This window comes from Anoplophora glabripennis, unplaced genomic scaffold, assembly GCF_000390285.2.
Source record: "Anoplophora glabripennis isolate ALB-LARVAE unplaced genomic scaffold, Agla_2.0 scaffold296, whole genome shotgun sequence".
NCBI classification, from domain to species: domain Eukaryota; kingdom Metazoa; phylum Arthropoda; class Insecta; order Coleoptera; family Cerambycidae; genus Anoplophora; species Anoplophora glabripennis.
In genome coordinates this window covers 334,350-352,621 of record NW_019416601.1, presented here as the reverse complement: position 1 = coordinate 352,621, position 18,272 = coordinate 334,350, and the positions used below count along the sequence as shown (strand labels likewise).

The window sequence follows — 18,272 nt, the reverse complement described above, 5'->3', positions numbered from 1 at the left end:
GCGACATCGCATTGCCGAAGCTTATAATATGATTCGAATGGACGTAGCAATGTTGCAACGCGTGCGAGCAAATTGGATACGTCGCGCTGAAGCTTGTGTGCAAGCAAATAGTGGGTAGGTACATTGTATAACTTCTATGAAAATCATCAGTTCTCAAAAGGTGGCTCCTTGCAATATTGAGATAAGTCAGATTTTAAAATTACATTTTACTCAACACAAATTCGTGTATGTATTTACCTCATTTTGACATAACGGATATGTGGCAAAAATATTTGACAAAAATTCATTAACACCCTGTATGTTTGTGTTATTTTTGTATTCATTAACAGTATATTTCTTTAAGTTAAGTTTTTAACACACTCTATCTCGAAAACAAAACATTGCTAGGTTCACGCTTATAATAAGCCTTTTCTGTATAATTTTAGTTAAACCATGTAGATCTAAGAATCTTCCCATAAATTTTAAAATACAGAAAGTATTTAATTATACATGTTAAATGTGATGAGACTACGGTATCTGTTTTATGAAATAGATAAAAGAATGTTTGGCGGTGAAATGAAATTACTACAGTGAAGAAAATAAGGAAAATTCGTAGGTACTCAAAATAACTGTGTTGATTTAAGATTTCTGGAATCTATTTACTAAAGCTACAGCAAATATTGTGATATCCAGTAAGCAAATGAGAGACTGCCCAAGTTTAATAACAAAATTGAATAAGGCGGCGTCAGCAGCTCTGTCCATTATTAAAATTACTAGACCTTCTGAAAGCTTCAATTTCAATACACTGGAATAGAGAAGCGGCTCCACTGGAATGAACTGCATCTTTAATATATTAAATCTTCAGCTTATTATCTTCAAATATCTCGAAGAATTTCAATATTAAAAATCAAGTTGAATACGGTGATTATTAATTTCACTACTCATCCGTCCAATATATTCCACATTTAACAATATTCGAGCTGATTTTCTACTACAAATTCTAGAACTATGTATGTAGGTTGTAACTAAAATGCTTTAATAAAATTTCATAGAAGATCTTACATCACAAATTAATAAAAGAAAGTTCCTATAAATGTGTGTCCGGAAACTCTTCGTTTTGGAGAGTGTTCAAAATAATAAAAATGCATACTCGTATAAAATCATGGATAAAATGACCGGAAACTTTCTGGCGACAATCAAATAACAGTAGTAATCTATACGTTATTATGCGACAATGAGCGTTGTAGTAGCAGAAATAGGTTAAATCTATGGTCGAGCAGTGTGCTCACGGTACACAATGCTACTGACTGCCATAAAAACATGTGCCGTACACTCGACCAAGCAAAGCGTCAAACTCACACACGCACAAACGACAATGAAATGCATAGCAAAAAACCTGGATTGTTTACAGGCACGCTAGGCCGATACGACAGGCATTAAGGTGCCGCTAGATACGTATCGAATAAATTGATCGATGCGATGCTGCACATCAGAGGCAGACATGTACACATTATTGTACAATGACGCATATAGGGGGCTTACTAGAATGTGAAATAGTTGATTCTTCATCACCATTAGTAAAAATAGTGACTATTAAAAAATTCGACTATTTTAGATATGTGCCTGTGACTTCAGTAAATGATGACCGGCCATTTTCATTGATGATTACTCTCTCTCATGCTGAAGTAATGGCAGTCAAACTTCTTACACCCGGTATATTCTTATAATGTAAAGAAGGCAATGATTGTGCCACTTTTTGATTGAATAAAATTGCATAAAAGAAAACTAGGCATATAGCCAACTCTGTGCCACATTGCAGCAGCCCTAACATTTCCGATCTCTAGTGATTACTTGAATTGGAAAACAAAAACATTACGAGCGAAAGTTTTTATGAAATTTGGTGAATATCCAGATATTAGATATAAAAAAAGCTCATCAAAAAAATTACGGTAGGTCTTGATTAAAAAAATAAAACATGGCGTTATATTCAATAGCACAATTTTTACTGTTCTACGTTTTAAAATATCTGGCTAAAATTACTAAATACAACTTTTATTAGGTTTTTTTTTAGGTTTGAAGCAGGTCGCTTTATACAGGACGAATACTTTTTTAATATATTTGTATTTAATTGTTTTTTCAATTAGTTCGATTGATTTGTATTTAATTTAAATTCAATAATAATGTCCGGAGAAAGATGTAGTTGCGGATTGGTATATCCATGATATTGAAATTAATTGGAAAGAAAAACGGCTGAAGCAAACGTAATGGCATATGTATTTATACTGTTGTATTTAGGAAATACATATTTTGAAAAATGAGTATTTAATTTAAATTGTAATTTAAAAAACGTAACTTGTGTGATATTCAATTATTTGTTTTAAAAATGAAATATTAAAGGCACCAAAGAACCATACGATTTTTAGAGGAAACATTTTTCTTAAATTCAAAATGTGAAAAGTAACTGAGGTGGTCATTTACAAACAGATACCTTAACGTGAGGTTAATAAAAATTAAATTAAAACAACACATTTAGATATAATTTTTTAGAAAAATTTAACACTCCGTATCTCAAAAACGATGAGAAACAATTTTATATAGCAAAGCCATTCTATTTACGTCCTCTATGGGTTTTTGAATTCTTCCGGTTAAAATGTATGATAATCATTTAAATACCGATCAGCGGAGTTAATCTCTAATTTAAAATTTTCTTTTGAAGAGAAGAGCGATATATATACAGGGTGTTAATGCGAAGTAATGGCGTTTTCTACCGATGAATACTTTAAAAGTATACTTTATTGCCACAAATTGTACATTTTAAAAACAATTAAGATTATTTAAAAAACCAGTGGCGTATATTAGTCTGTTTGATCCGGTACTGTAAATGTTTTCCAGTACATTTCGCTCTTAATTTGCGGTTAAGAACTTTAACTTTAAAAATTAACGTTGTAATGAAGACCAAAACTATGTTTTTAAAAGTATCTTAACTCTGAAGGACGTTAAATGTGCTGTGCATAAATTGCTTTTCATACACTGTATATGAAAGGGAATAAAAAACTAGGCGTAATAAAATTAAAGTTGTAATTCAATACATGAAACGAGTTTTTACTTGACTGGCCCTTAAAATTTAACTCCACACTCAATTTTAGGTACTCAGCCTCCCACCACATGTTGCCAGGAGGGTGGCGCGAGGACTGCGAGGGCCCAACGTTTATCGGCACCTTGTTTTTTCGGTCTGTTTTCCTCCCCATTAATTTATTTCCACAGCGGAATGACTCGGCGAATATCGTTCTCGGGAAATAAATTACTATACATCCGCGTATGATTGAAACTAGAAATCGGGAATTGTTGTGTTAAGTAAAGGCAAAGAATAGTGGCGGAGGGTGAAACGCAGCGAGGGCGAGGCCCAAACCGCACCCTCTCTACCGGGCCAGTATCGATCCGCTGGCCGAAACAGCAAGGACGACACTCCTACAGTTTTACAGCATAACATCAATACACATTATACACGAATGCCAATTCTGTTAATTAACGGAAACAGTTTTTTGCGAATTTACCGCCCGATATGTGTGCGCATATTTTGTACTAGCAGTGGAAATAACTTACGTTCTAACTGCCTTTTTGTAATATCCCGATATGTGAATTTATATGCATATGTGTGCGAATGGTTTAAAATTCCAATATTTACCTGCGCTCCAGTAAAAAACTCGAATTTTAGCTGCTCCGAACTGTTTTTTAACTTATGTAAATACCAGTGCAGTCCATAAATATCGCTGATTGTTATTTTTTCAATTTTTGAATGTAATTTGATATCTCGTGTCCCTTTTTTGAGCCGCACCGCACTATTGGGATCTCAGAGATATAAGGTTGGTCAAATTAGGATTAGAATTAGACATAAAAAATTCACAACAAATTTCAATTTTCACAACAACAAAATCAGACATTCTTCCAATTAATTAATAAACTAGTTTAAAACATATTTCGCTCTTTTTCATGTGGATGTGGATATTGTATTTTTAGTTACTTAAATTGTGGCATTATCAATGAAAATTTAAATGAACTGTCAAGATTTCGCTTGAAGTTGTCTGTCTCGTTTTCAAAGCAATTTCTGAGAAAGTGAATAATAGCAATAATAAATTTAAATATACGAAAATCAAATAGACATGCGTAAGAAAAACAAAAGTTGCTTGTTGGAATCCTCGCAAAAAAGTTGTCGATTAAAAAGAATAAAATGAAAATAATTCTTTTTTGTCGATTAAGGACAAAAAACGTGTGAAAATTTGTTTTCGTAATGATATTTTGTAGCTTGGCCTCGATTTGGTCAACCTCGTATATCTTAAGACAACCAAGATGCCAATGGTGCGGTTCCAAACAACTGACACCCTGACACGCAGATGGTGTATACATGTGTGAATTTATACGTGAGACTATGGACTAGTCTATCTACAAACATGGGTATGGATGAAATATAATCTATATATATGAACATACATCAAGCTAAAAACCTTTTTGCAATAGTAATATCTAATTCAGAATTAAAAATGACTTTAGATTTTGTTATAAAACATATAGTGACATATTTAAAAAAATTAACCTGATGATGGCCCCTCAAAGACGAAACGTCGGATTGCAAAAATGTTGACGCCATTGGACCGAGCAAAAAAGTAGCAAATTGCAATTTATTTTAAAATCCGTTTTCAAATGAGACACAGTTTTTTTGTATTCTTTTTTGTAGAATCGGATGGTGTAATCAGTTTTTCAATTTCTTTTAATTTAAACAAATTATCAACAATTACTGAAAAATTCATCGTTGCAAGTCATTTTTTTATTGATTTTGCATGTTTGAGCATGTTTTTGAACTGTGATTACAGATTTTTTTATTTCGCCAAAAAGTATATGTCAAAACAAAAAAATTATCACCGGCAGAACTGATACGTACGATGATTTTGCTAAGTGGAATATTTCTTTGAAAAGAAAGTGTTTCAGACAGAGAAAAATGAATATCTCGGAAATCTCTTGATATTTTTATCTAAAAAAATTTGTGGTTATTTAAGACATAGAAAGGTATACTTTCACCGTTTCGTCAAAATTAAATTATTTTTGCGGAAATGGAAATAAAAATCGAAAAATAAGAAAAAAAACTTGTTTTTCGCATTTTTCTCGAAAATTTTGAGGTTATCTTAAAAAGTTACCTCTACAAAAGTTGTAGATTTTTGCATGATCTACAACTTTTATATTGGATACTTTTTTGTTTTACGTCAACTTTCGCCAGAGATACCAATGATACAATTTTTCACAACTTTTCAACCCCCCAAATCAATCCTCCTCCACCCCTGCCCACGCATTTATTTATTTATTTATTTTTTCGTTTATTATAAGCCCCTTTACCATTTCCACTTATAAAAGTCCAGGTAACAATTTTCTTTTTTTCCCTCCAAATGTGTTATTTCAATCGGTCTATTAAATTCTAATATTTGGCGAATGCGCCAATGCTAGAACTAGTTTAGATTGTTTAATATATTCACGCTTGCCCTTAAAACAAACCATTCCAGGAATTAATAAAACATTAATTAATTTATCAATTTCAATAACATTTTTGAGTATTACCTCCACAATTATAGTACAGTGTATGAGTAAAATTTCAGTCCATTCGCATGGGTTTATAGAAGATCAACAATATCTAACCCAATAACTGTTTTTCTTCGATTGATAGGGAAAACAACAACTTTTGAATATCTACAACGTTATTTCCATTACATATTCATCTGTTGCTGTATTTTATTTTGTATTTAAAATTATAACGTTCGGCTTCGGGTTTCTGTAGCTTTTACAGTTAGGTATAGGAAAATATGAACCCAATGGCTATATTTTTTAAAGTCTGGCATATAAAATCATGACAGGTTAAAAAACCTCTGTCACACGATATAAGATTATTTTCAGGAAAGTTAGAGGAATTGTCACACTTGTGATTAGGTATGTGTTTGATTGTAAAACGGGACAGCACATCTTCTGCAAATATTAGTGCCACATTCACATTATTATTATAGCTTATTAGTTGTAAATTCGATTTTCCATGTGTTTGTAGGTTTTTTCTTATTAGGAAAGTAAAATGACAAGTTCTTATATGGGCGATATTTTGCACTACGGTACTACATGTTAAAGATAAGTTGCCAGAAGAATATTGTCAAAAGAAAACTTAAAATATTCAAATGTAGAGCGATAAAACTGAAAGCTTTGAAGGCATTTGATATACTTGACCATGAAATATTTCTAACAGAACTTACTTCATTTAGTCTCTTTTAAGAATCTCTCTAGATCGTATTTGTCCTATAGACTTTAATATATAATGCTTAAAAGGTGTATGTCTGTCAATTACTTAGCCACATCTGGAGTCTGACAGGGATCTGTTCTTAGGCTCCTACAATTCAACATTTCACTTGAAAATATGATGTTCCATTGAAAATGTCGACGATTGTTTACTTCTTACACAGGATTATCACATTCGGAAGTAGACATATTTGAGGCCCATTATAATATATTATCAAAGACTTTTCAAGATTGGTTTCTTACTGCATGTTGCTACAATGCAATGTTTTTGAAATAAATGATAGACCTTGTACCTTTATCGGAAACAAATATATATGAACTTTTTGTGTTAATTTGTGACGTAGAAATTGTCGTTACAGTTTAATCAAGGATTTTGGTACATAACGTTTAATATTGAAAATAAAAAATGCTTTTAAATGAATGTCACCCCTTTTGCGAGTAAGAGTAACAAATTGATTTGTTTTATTGATCTCTTTAAAGAAATCTCTTCTTGGAAGATATGAAAATGAATTATAAAACAATCTCTAAGACCGATATTTTTCAGCTTAGCTGTCACGTGGTGGTATCTATTAATTAGAAAACCAAATTGTGTTGAGCTTCCAGCTGATGTGCGCTAGCAAACCCCAAAAAACAAAACAAACATTTCCTCAATTACCCTAAGTAAACCGATGTTGGATGCCCTTGCTTTGTCGGTCACCGTTCCCGGCTAAAGCCCGATATATCTAGGCACGTGATTAATAATTAGATAATACCTAATTGGATAAATCCAATTAACTTGATTGAGCCAGAGACAACAGTTTAGCTATTGTGCCTGGCATAATTTTGGGTTTAGAAGGACGTCGTCGAGTTTTATATTAGTTTTACCGCTATAAAGGTCCTCTTATTGACGTTTCCCTTTTGAAATTGTTGCAGAATTAGCCTGGCGGTGCAGATGTTATTAAAGAAAATCTACAGAGTGTATCTAGTGATAAACATGATGATAAGTTTATTACACAGATATATTTCACTTTTTATATTTTGTAAGACGTTTTTAAGTTACGAGCCAATATCATTTAAGGATGGGATAAAACGGGGAAAATTTCGTCCTATTTTCCTTACGATGTCATTTTTTTTCTTACTTAAAACTCCAATTTCAACAGTTTTTCTATACAAAGAACACCTCTTTTTGTTAAAGTTACCACATTTTAAGTATATTAATTTAAAATTTATATCGTTTAAACGAGGAAATCTAAATTTTATGCTGTTTTGTTTTTCTTTTATTAGACAACAATGAGGTAATAACACGTTTTTGTGCAACAAAATCCCAAATTTAGAAAGACCAGTGTCTTAAATACATAGTAAAATCAAGTCAGACAGGAAAGACAGCTTCACACGTACCTAAATGAGCTCGTAGTTGTTATTTTGTCTTATAAAGCTGCCTCCAAAGAGCATAGTTCAAGGCAAGGTTTGTAGCTAAAGCTAGCGTCTATAGCTGGCAGTGACCTGGCCACGATCTAAAAACCCAAAAAACCATGGTCATTTAAAACAGTTTTTCTTCTAAATTTTTTTCTCATATTACACGTATTCCAAAAAATACATATTATGCTTTTCACTTGTTAAATTATGTATAACTGTATTTAAAGTGTCCCTTTTTCAATCCCATTCAGATTCCCATAACGAGATTTTTTCTCTCCCCAAAGGAAGGCCCATGATAGAAGATTATATTCAGTGTGTCTATTTTTTATTTAAAAAATTATTTTAATAAAAGTTGTCTGGAATCATTAAAGAAAATGGTTTTAGCTTTACAGGCATATTAGGCAGAGTTTATTAAATGTTCATGGTGTTCAAAACTTACCGTTTTAGAGATAATCAGTTGTTTTTGAAAAATCTTTTTTTTTTCAAATAGAATGACCCATATAAATTGTCATGGGTAAATGCAAATTTGAATGCCCATTCGACTGATATAAGGTTGTCTATACTTATCTTTAACAGTTTTCCAGACAAATAAGGTTTTCTCTAAAGTACGAAAACGTAGCTATGTAACAGCGTCAAGAAGGCCTTGCAAAACCACTTTTCTCTCACATTTTATCAGGCCTGGGACTGATAGTGTCATGTTAAAAAAGTGGAACACCCTGCATATTGACAACTTAATATAACAACAAGACTGTAAGCATAGAAAGAGAATAGAAAGAGTAGAAAGAAAGAAAGAGTAGGTAACATTACTATTGCCAACAAAAGAGAAAAGATAAAGGACATTACATTTTATCGTATATGCAACTTGCAATTAGTACACAGCAGTATTATTTTATGGTACGTGCACAGTACTTTAGTTTTTTAATTATTCTGTTTTAGTAATAATTAACATTGTATACTGACGTTAGAAGTATGCATTTTCGCATGACTGAATCAGTGGAATATTTCGTAAAATAGTAAAATGCGACGAAACCCCAGTATCCTTTATCTAAATCACCGTAAACAGAAACCAGACGGGAAATATTTGGTTTTATTACTTACATTTCACCTTTAGAGCAACATCTGGCGTGGAACCGGATTTTTGGCTCATCATTTTATTATTGCATCGCGGGACTTATTTGCATCCGCAGATATATAATGGCGGGTGACATAAACAGATTTTCCCGTGTAAATCCGTATATTTGAGCTTGTCTCTTAATACGTCTCAGTGCCTGGAAGGGGACAGAGAAAATATCTTTAGACTGTTCTGATTCTAATGCCCGTAATTACCATTTCAATAAATTAAAAACGTTAAAATAAATAAAAACACTTTGTATAATTAAATATGATTTTAAAATGCTAGGAAATTTGATACAGATAAATTATTATTTAGTAAAAATACAACTTCAAGGTTAAGTTGACACTTTCAGAATGCCTCTAAATTTTGTATTCCCTTTTCTCTACTTTATCGAGTAGTTTTTAAACCTGGTGTTAGTTTCTACGCCCTCCATTACCCTTATCATAGAATTAATTTGTGGAACGCCCTGTGAAACGTCTTAATGTAAGCAAATTGAAAAGCTATAGCTGAAGTTTGGATCTGTTATTTCTGGTTTCGAGAAAAGCACTTATGTAAATTCTTTTTCTCCCTTCGCCAATCTCCGCCTCTGGTGCCGGTTGCCCGAGTTGATTGCTTTGTCGATACAGAAGAGAAGCCGAAAGGCTTCCTAAAAAGCCCGGTGAAGCGCAGGCAAACTTATGAATTGAATTTTGAATGTTTTGAATGTCAATAGGAATAAGAAAATTAGGAGCGCTGTTACCATCAAAGGCTCGAAACCCAAAAGTCAAGCTTGCGCTGCCTTCGCCCGCTCTTTTGTTTTTCTTCGCTAAGTGATATTATGAATAAATACTGTTGCAGTATGCTTTGAAGAATTGGGTTCCTCCAGGAAAAATAACGCGGATACGGCGATCTCGATATAGTGGGAATGCCACAAAGGAAAATGTATGATATAATTTATTTATTCACTATCAATAATGTGTCGTGAAGATTGTAGCAATATATTTAACAAATTCTGCTAATAATTTCAAGCAATAAGTAATTTAAAATACTCTGAAATAGATTAAGTCTAATATTTTTCAATTTCAAATGATGATTTGTACAAATCAGGGAAACTGCGATACAGATCCACGTTACCACCTACGAGTACATCATCCGTTCTAGGCGACTACAGTCCAAAGGTGGGCAAAATCCAGAGAGGCCAATTGTTCAAACATAAAGTGGACTTTGTTACGGGATTTCTGCGGACCCATCAAGGAAGGGGATCGAACGTCGACCTTGGTACCTTGAGGAGACGAACCAGGTGTAGTCGACTCAAAATTTCTAATTGCATTATATACACTCAATTACCAATCAAATACTCATTTATTTAAAAAATATATATTTTAATAATTCCCAAGTTTTTATAAATCGAATGTTTGTTAAAAATTTCAAAACATTTTGCTAGAACATTGCTCCCTGCTGCTCCCTCAACTCTAGAACTTCAGTCACCCAGACATTCTGCAGTTCTGTAGTAAAGATCCCAAGGAATAAAATAAGCTTCTAAAAGCCTTCAAATTCATAGATACCTACTCACAGGAGGTCTACAAACTCTCAAAATTTTCCAAATCTTCAGGTACTTATAGGAGACACCAAACCAGTACTAGGCAAGGCAGAGCCTAAAAGGACAGTGATACACTAGAGTGTTGATACTGAAAATGTCTACAAATCAATTCAGTGCAACTGGGCTCAATTGAAAGCCTTCAAATTCGTGTCATCACGAAAGTGTACTACAGTGAAAAAGGCGAAAAAATAAATAAGATCGTTGACTTATATATTCAGTAAATTATCAAAAGGTAACTATTTATTTCAGAAAATAGCAAAAAAAGTATGGCAATATAAAGGTCAACTGGAATTCTGAAATTATGATGGAGCTTTACAATTGCCGAAAGAAGGAAAATCCTTCGCAGTCGCAATCATTTGCTATTTCCTAAAGAAAACTAGGATGTATTCAAGTTTTGAATGAACAGCAAGAGGTAGATTTAGAAAACAGAATTATTTGTTTAGCTAAAATGGGTGTGCTTTTAACACCAAAAACTTTAAAAAGATCAGGATATTGCAGGAAACTATTCAGGTTACTTGGCTAAGTAGTTGTTTCCTGCAATACTACCAGTTTTGTCCTTCAAAAACTTATTTTCATAATTATGTCGCTTTAGTCAAGTACGCATAAATAATTATTACTTTGGTATTGCGCCAAGTTGGTTCATTGAAGAAAGGATTTTATCGAAAGTTTCTGTTCATATTAACAGGAGTTTAGATGTGGGTAAAAGGAGGTCGAAAAGGGTAGACTACACTAAATTCCTTTTTAATCCAAGCCCCATCGATAAGTTTCTCGGTGAAACCCCTTGCCAAGAATCGGATACCATTTTGTGGCATGTCTGTCGTTTGTACATCTTTCGTTGAAATGGACTTCTGATACATAAATATAACCTGATTCGATAGCATCAATATCTAAAACCATAACCAATGTGTAATAAATCATGAAACAGTTTAAAAAATACTAAAATAAAACATGACAATAGTAAATTTTGTATCATACTGCTGTATTAATTGTATCATTTAAGTCAGAAAAATTACGTACATGCCTGATACGTACATAGAGAAAAAATATTTTTTTACAGGTCATGAAATTATTTTGAAATTTTTGTTTTAAGTAAATTCTTGATTTTTCTCTCTATATGTGGCTACAATATTGAATATTCTTGAATAAACAATTACATTCAAGGGGTTATATATCATTAGACATTGACATTTGAACTGACCCTCAAATATAGTAGAGAGTAGAAAGTACAGGGTAAAGTAATTTGAATCAACTTAATTAGACAAAAATATGAAATATAGGGTGTTATTTAAGTAGGCGGCCAAACTTTAAGGTGTAATTCTTTGAGTGATTATAAAACGAAAAGTTTATATAAACATAGGTCCGATAACGCCTCGGTTTAAGATATAGGGTGTCAAATTTTTTTAAAACATCGTTTTTTCGTAAAGATCTTAATACTTCGGCCGATTTTGTTGAAATTTGGCAGTGTTATTTATTTTAGAATGGGGATAATTTAGACCTAACTAGATTAAAATTATTAAGTCCAGTGGTGCCCCGGGAGGCATTTCAATAAAATTGGCTAAAAGATTAAGATTTTTACGAAAAAACGATTTTTTAAAAAAAGTTGAATACCCTGTACCTTGAAAACGAAACATCTGCGGACCAATGTTTATATGAAGTTTTCGTCTCAGAATGACTCAAAGAATCACCTCTTGAAGTTTGGCTACGTACTTAAAAAACACCCAGATTTGACAAAAAAATGATCCCAAATTCTCAGCTGTGCAGTGGAAAATGGAAATCCATTTTCTTTCTAGAGTGATGCATTGTCTAGCAAGCAAGAAACATGCGCAAATAAAAAAATGTTGTTTGAAAATCCTTAATTTTTAAGGAAGTAAGGAAACTGTATTAAAGTAATTTGATCTAAATAAAGAATGGCATCTTGTGATCATGTTCAGTTTCGGAGATATCCAACAATTTTAAGGATGTTATAAACTTTTGGACAATATCAAATAACGTAGAAATGGTATGATTTAGATCTATAGGATTTTTTTATCAAAGCAGGCTCTAAATTTGACGAGTTCAAAAATGCAATAATATACATTTAAAAATTATTAATAAGTATATATTTTTTTCATTACGCATAATTTTACTTGAAATAAATGTTCATTAATTTAATAATGCATGTATTTCACTGTATGACTAAATTGGAAATATACCTTTCTGTTCAAGTATTCCACTCATTTTTTGACGGAGCCTTACATCATTATTCCCCGAAAAGTGCTGTGAGAGAATATTTAAAGTATTGTGTTGTTGCAGGTGCAAGTGGAGCAGTTAAGCCGGAGCAAATGTGTTGGGTAAGTGATTTACTCCGGATTTGTTTCGGTAACGTTTCGGGCGTGGCGGTTGAGCGATTCTTTATTTACTCGCAGGAAGTCTTAATCTTAAATAAAAGGATTACAGCAAAGTCGCCCAAATCTACGGATATGTTCTATTCCTTCAACCAACTCACGTACTTCCAAGATAAACTTCTAGTAATACCTCGCACCGGTCTGATCCCCTGGAACTGACTAACTTTTCAGAAAAATGTCGAAAAGTTGAGAAGGAGGCGTGAGAAGTTCGGATATTTTTATTATATTTCATCTAAAAATGCACAAGTGGGAAAATTGAACGACGAATGAAATTTTCTCGCATACTCTAAACTTTGATGATAATAAGAGGTGAGATTTTTATATAAACTACAGTACCTTGAAAATAAAAACGAGATAGAAAATTAAAAGGAAACTGTTTCATTTTTACATCAACTGTTTAAAATTATCTTCAGATTTTATCCAAAAACATTTTTATTCAGTTTCAATATTAAGTTAATGTAGTCTTTCATAAATACATATTGTTATGATTCTGAATTCGTGTTTGTGTAAGCGCCAAAATATTTTGTTTTTTTATAGTGACTTGAAATTTGTTTGTATAACTGTTTTGGTGTAATGTTGGTTGTCTAACTTTGCCCTGTCTAGCTCTCGACCCTTCTCAGTAGTAGGTTCAAATGAAGGTATTACTCAGCATGAAACCACACACAACTCACCACACTAAACAAAAGATGTTATTAATAAATTAATTTATTATTATTTTTTTATATAGCAATAAAATTCAAATAAGGAATGTCAAACACTATTCCGCTTTCTCTCTGGATTCCTGGAACCTGCTGCTGCTATTCCGCTTTCTCTATGGATTCCTGGAACCTGCTGCTGCTATTCCGCTCTTACTGGCTTCCTGGAACCTGCTTGCTGGTATTCCGCTCTCCCTGGATTCTTCTTGAGTCACTTTTCCAAAACTTTTTACTTTTATATATTTGATTTTTCCCAATTTGCTTCTTTTATACACTCTCTCACGATAACTGCTTCTACTTTATCTGGTTTTATCAATTAATTTCGGCAACACCTCTTTCTTTGACAAATTTTTCTGGTAACTAATCAATAATCATTTTATTTTTTTCTTTCTTACTCTCTTGATTTTCTTCATCCTTGTTAGGGCCTTTCCACATATATGCCTTTGCTTTTTAAATGCCGTTTTCCTTTTACATTTCACGTCACTTCACTTTATCCTTTACAAATATACAACCTATTCTAGTTTCTTTACAAAAATTTTTAAATTATGTTTCAAAATATTTCTTATTCTATAATTTTATTTGACTTTTATATGTACTATTTTATGCCTTGTGGATCCAACTTTAATTTTGACATTTACCTGACATTTTCATCTTATTGATATACAAATTTTTCTTTAGACCTTAATATCTTTTACTACTTATTATTCTAACTCATATTATAACTACACTACACTTGCGATTATCTAATTAATTTTAATTATGTTTTTCTAATAACATCTTTGGCATGACCAAAATAATAATAATTTTATACTTGAATTCTTGAAATTTATTCTGTTCTAGTAATCCGACTCTCTGCTAATGATTCATAATATTTATTTAATACTAACAAATTTTTTTAATCAAATATTTTTCTTAATTTTATTACAATTATTGCAACCTTTCTCTTTACTGTGTTGTATTTACTTAAATAGAATTTTAATTAAACTTTTAAATTGCTCTCTCTCTCTCCAATCTAATTTCATCTCAATATATTCTATTATTAGCTCTCACAAGTTTGTTTGACTCTTTTTTAAGGTACTTTTTTCATTCAGAGAAACATCATGTCAAAGGTGAAAGCAAGAATGTAGGATGCATAGGAACAGCACACTAGAACGTCATGAACTAGTGCTCACAGCAAATGTAAATATCGGCCAAAGGCCTCAGTTCCCACTATTCGTTTCAGAGTTTCTTCTGAAGACGAGTGCGATATGTCTCTCGAAACGTCAAGAAATCTAAATTGATAACATGTCGACTAGCGCTAAAACTATTTAACCAAAAGCTTCTGTAATTTCTAAAGTACAACAGAAAACCATACGAACTTAAATGATTTGTTTGTCCTAGGATAAGGAAGCAGAGGAACTTCATCAAAAGTTGTTTTGTTATTTATTTTGTCAGTAACGAAATTGTTTCCTAAAACAATCTTTAAAATCCGGAATGGCATTAAAGCAATTAATGCTTAAGAAAATACCTATTTGCATATTTTAATATGCGATTTTTAGTAAACAAAATTTGCCTTTGAGACAAAGGACTTCAAAATGAAAGAGTGTCTCTGCTGAAATAATAAAGGCTTACTGAAAATATGTTGTTGGAAGTAAATCCGTAAGATTTCTTTTTATAGATGGCAAACTTATGCGTTAATTACATGTAAGTATAATCAACATATTCATATTTTAGTTGGGGTAATATACCAGGTGACCCATTTAAGAGATGTATGTATTGGGATCTCGGATACTGTAAGAAGTATAAAACGGTTAAACAGGAGATGTTGTAGACAATTGAGGTATTAACTTAATGGCGATCGCAGAAGAATCTGTAACTAACAACTTCCTTACAGCAAGGTTTTGCAAGAAAATCCACAGTAGTCGCAGATTTTCAAGTAAATTACTAAATAACATTTCAAATAAATGCAAGAGAAAGGAAAACTACAGAAGAAATTATGACAATTTCTCGGAACCGCAATGTCGAATTAAAATCTGAGGCCACCATATGATGTTATTTATCTGGAGAGATTTTTTACATTATCTTAAAAAATATTAAGCTAATTCAACTCGAATCTAATTTTTTTTAGTAGTAGTTCTTTGGTTTCTAGTTTTTTAATTTAACCGAATAGTCCGAGTAATCGAGTTTTATTGTCATTAATTAGTTACTGTTTCATCAGTAATTAATTAATAAAGTTGTCTTTGAGGTTGCTTTTTGGCATACCTTGGATGTCAAAGAGGATACACATATAAATTCATCATATGAGAATATCTTGTTTCCTTTAAGTAAAGTAAAAATACAAATGCTGATATTAATGCATAATTAAAAAAATATGTGTTGAGATTGTTTCTTATCATTTCAATACTCTCATGTGAAAATTAATCATTCCTTTTCAGCACATTTTTTTGGCTTCAGTTAAAATTTGAGCTCAAATTTTAAGATTGTCTGATTCGACCTGAAAAATCCAATATAGTTAATTGTTAAATACATTTAGACATTTCCATTGAACGTTCACAGTGAATAGCTGCATTTTTAGACCGGCAATTTTAAATTAAATCCCCGTTAAGACATTCGGGTACGGAGGGAGTCCTGATGATTTCCCGCGAGGCCATAACTTATTGAGCACCCGACGGGTTATCTCTGGAGTGTCCAGATTTTAACCCAGACAAACTTATGTTCTACCTGCACCGGGGAGGCAGCGGCCGATCCTCGTTATACACCGCCAGAACTCCGTTTTCATATTTCATGCGCGGCCTGTCAGGTGGATATTATCCCTGAAATATTGCCGTGCCACCGCTGCCAGATGCCATGCCCAGTCAAGGAGCCTCCAGGAAGAGCTAAGATTCGGTTTCTTGCGCTTTTCTCTTTTTTTTATCGAGGTTATTACGGCACAAAGTAAATATTACTAGAAACAGGGGAATATACGGTGGGTTTATCCTTAGCGTAGGGTGGATGTGAGAAAAAGGACGCCCCGCTTCGGCCTAGCTTCTGTTTCGCTTGTGAACAGAGTGGGTATGAATACAGACAAAATATTCAATCTATGAATACCTAGGTAGTGAATACTTTGTTTAAATCCGTGATTACTTGAACCTAAATAATAATATTCAAAGAGTACACGAATCAAGAATACTATCAATCTGAAATGAGGGCGGTACGATGTTAAAAACTGAGGTTAAAAAGAAACATAATATGGCATTTTATAAGGCGAGAAATTTTAAACATCTAAGGTACAGATTCTTGATAAATGATCACAAGTAATTTTGTTTGAAACAGTGATTACATTAAAACACAACATTCTGTTTTGCCGGCTGGTGGTTGGTGTATATATCTAATTGTTCACGAGATTTTATTCAATCAATCAGCGATCGCTTTGAATATGAAGGCTCTGCATTTATATTATACGGGGTTTCAGAAACATAAGTATGTTTCTTGAAAAGGGTGATAGACATGCAAATGAACAACTTTTATTAAGCCACTGATGCCCTAAATACTGCTATTTTCAAGAAAATCTATTAAGAATATTAACCATAGACGTAAGCCGACCCTGTGCATCTTGTGCACGTGCGTTGCAGTAAGTGTTAATGTACGCACGGGGAATGCCATTTTGCGTATTTCCACGTCCGCTTACTAATTTTGACTGTCGTTTGAAAGCATATTTATTAGCACATGGAAACAACTTTGAACAATTTTTGTAGATTATATTTCGTTTAATTTTTGTGTTACTTTTAAAGGAGATTTGAATAAATTTTAACATTTTCGAACAAAATACCGTCAATATCTCCAAGAGCGCTTTCGTACTGCGGCGCGCGGCAGCTTCGATGTCAAAGGTACAGCTTGCTGCCGCATTTGGGAAGGTATTAAACTTGTTGAAACCTTCATGTGATTTTTTTTTTCAATTTAAAACGCAATCTGTTGCTTAATAAAAGTTGCTTACTCTCGTGCCCTTCATCACTCTTTTCAAGGAATGCACTTATTTCAGAAACACCCTGTATATAATATATACAAAGTACCTGGATATTTTTGATTTGAGAAAAAAATGTTTTCCTAATTTCATGATAATCCGGTGTTTCATTTTAAAAAATATATAAAAAATATAACCGATTATATTTTAAAAAGTGTGCGTTGAGGATAATTTGTATTATTTCTTTCTCGAAAAAAAAAAACGATTTTGACAACCGTTGTGATCATCCAAAGACGTGACGAGAAAAACGTGCCCTTAAATTTATTTCACATCAGATCCGGTATAAGCCAAATTTGACAATTTGTATCCAATAAATTAAAAAATATATATGCAAAAAGTTGCTATGGAAAGTTTCAGTTCAAAATTTAAATACTTTAATTTTTTATAAAAAAATTATTGTATGTCATCATACTTTTTTTACCATTTTTTGATCCAGTACGTTATAATAATAAAATATTGACAATTTTTGTTATATTGTTCTTGTCTTGATGCAAAAGTTGCGTTAAATCTAAGTTTTTCAAATTAAAATTAAAGAAAATAGTTTGAATTAAACAATTATTACTTTAATGTCATTGATTTATGTCATTTTAAAATTGAAAAAAATATATATTTTTGTTAGAGATTTCAGATTTACTAATTACTGTTACTTTACATTGTATCCTTAGTTAGGAATTTTTGACATGTCCTTGCTGTTCTCTAGGCTTTGTGGGGGCCGGTCCATAAACTAAAATAGTTAGTTATCATGTTATTCTCGTAAATGGAACATTGTTTATATGCTGAAATTAAATATTTATATATGCATTTTTATAGTTTTTTGTCTGTT

The 18,272-nt window shown here is 32.3% G+C and overlaps 1 protein-coding gene across 1 annotated transcript in view; it reads left to right on the top strand.

Moving 5' to 3' along the window:
* The window catches only part of LOC108912586 (protein turtle), a 188,892-nt gene that overhangs the window by 90,938 nt on the left and 79,682 nt on the right, over positions 1–18,272 (top strand). Inside the window, exon 3 of the mRNA XM_018717849.2 lies at positions 12,684–12,721. The gene's annotated coding sequence lies outside the window, so the exon portion shown is untranslated. The remainder of the gene's footprint in view (positions 1–12,683; positions 12,722–18,272) is intronic.